The sequence below is a fragment of the Arachis hypogaea genome, chromosome 15 (genome assembly GCF_003086295.3).
Source record: "Arachis hypogaea cultivar Tifrunner chromosome 15, arahy.Tifrunner.gnm2.J5K5, whole genome shotgun sequence".
Classification (NCBI taxonomy): domain Eukaryota; kingdom Viridiplantae; phylum Streptophyta; class Magnoliopsida; order Fabales; family Fabaceae; genus Arachis; species Arachis hypogaea.
In genome coordinates this window covers 34,507,119-34,508,543 of record NC_092050.1, presented here as the reverse complement: position 1 = coordinate 34,508,543, position 1,425 = coordinate 34,507,119, and the positions used below count along the sequence as shown (strand labels likewise).

General features: G+C 40.7%; 1 non-coding gene across 1 annotated transcript; it reads left to right on the top strand.

The window, feature by feature from the left end:
* The first annotated feature begins 822 nt into the window (after positions 1 to 822).
* LOC112752233 (small nucleolar RNA R71) lies at positions 823 to 930 on the top strand. Its single transcript, XR_003176680.1, has one exon. It is a non-coding gene; the product is annotated as a small nucleolar RNA R71 (small nucleolar RNA).
* The last annotated feature ends 495 nt before the right edge of the window (positions 931 to 1,425 follow it).

The window sequence follows — 1,425 nt, the reverse complement described above, 5'->3', positions numbered from 1 at the left end:
CGTCCCAGGAGGTCTTCCTCCTTGGGATTCATGTCCTCTCCCTCCCTTACAGGTTCGGCCATGGTGATCAATTCAATGGCCTTGCACTCTCCTTTTGGATTTTCTTCTGTATTGCTTGGGAGAGTACTAGGAGGGATTTCAGTGATCCTTTTACTCAGCTGGCCCACTTGTGCTTCCAAATTTCTAATGGAGGACCTTGTTTCATTCATGAAACTCACAGTGGCCTTAGATAGATTAGAGACTAAGTTTGCTAAATTAGAGGTATTTTGTTCAGAGTTCTTTGTTTGTTGCGGAGTGGATGATGGAAAAGGTTTACTATTGTTAAACCTATTTCTTCCACCATTATTAAAGCCTTGTTGAGGCTTTTGATCCTTCCATGAGAGATTTGGATGATTTCTCCATGAGGGGTTATAGGTGTTTCCATAAGGTTCACCCATATAATTCACCTCTGCTATTGCAGGGTTTTTCAGGATCATAAGCTTTTTCTTCAGAAGATGCCTCTTGAGTACTGTTGGATGCAGCATGCATTCCATTCAGACTCTGAGAAATCATATTGACTTGCTGAGTCAATATTTTATTCTGAGCCAATATAGCATTCAGAGTATCAATTTCAAGAACTCCCTTCTTCATAGGCGTCCCATTATTCACAGGATTCCTTTCAGAAGTGTACATGAACTGGTTATTAGCAACCATGTCAATGAGTTCTTGAGCTTCTACAGGCATTTTCTTTAGGTAAATGGATCCACCTACAGAAGTATCCAATGACATCTTAGCTAATTCAGATAGACCATCATAGAATATATCCAGGATGGTCCATTCTGAAAGCATGTCAGAAGGACACTTTTTGGTCAGTTGCTTGTATCTCTCCCAAGCTTCATAGAGGGATTCACCTTCTTTCTGTCTGAAGGTTTGAACATCTACTCTAAGCTTGCTCAACTTTTGAGGAGGAAAGAACTTGGCTAAGAAAGCCGTGACCAGCTTATCCCAAGAGTTCAGGCTATCTTTGGGTTGAGAGTCCAACCACACTCTAGCTCTGTCTCTTACAGCAAAAGGGAAAAGCATGAGCCTGTAGACTTCAGGATCTACTCCATTAATCTTAACAGTATCACAGATCTGCAAAAATTCAGTTAAGAACTGAAAAGGATCTTCAGATGGAAGTCCATGAAACTTGCAGTTCTGCTGCATCAGAGAAACTAATTGAGGTTTCAGCTCAAAATTGTTTGCTCCAATGGTAGGGATGGAGATGCTTCTTCCATGTAAATTAGAATTAGGTGCAGTAAAGTCACCAAGCATCCTCCTTACATTATTATTATTTTCGGCTGCCATCTCCTCTTCTTGTTCGAAAATTTCTGAAAGGTGCTTGCTGGATTGTTGTAATTTAGCTTCTCTTAGTTTCCTCTTCAGAGTCCTTTCAGGTTCTGGATC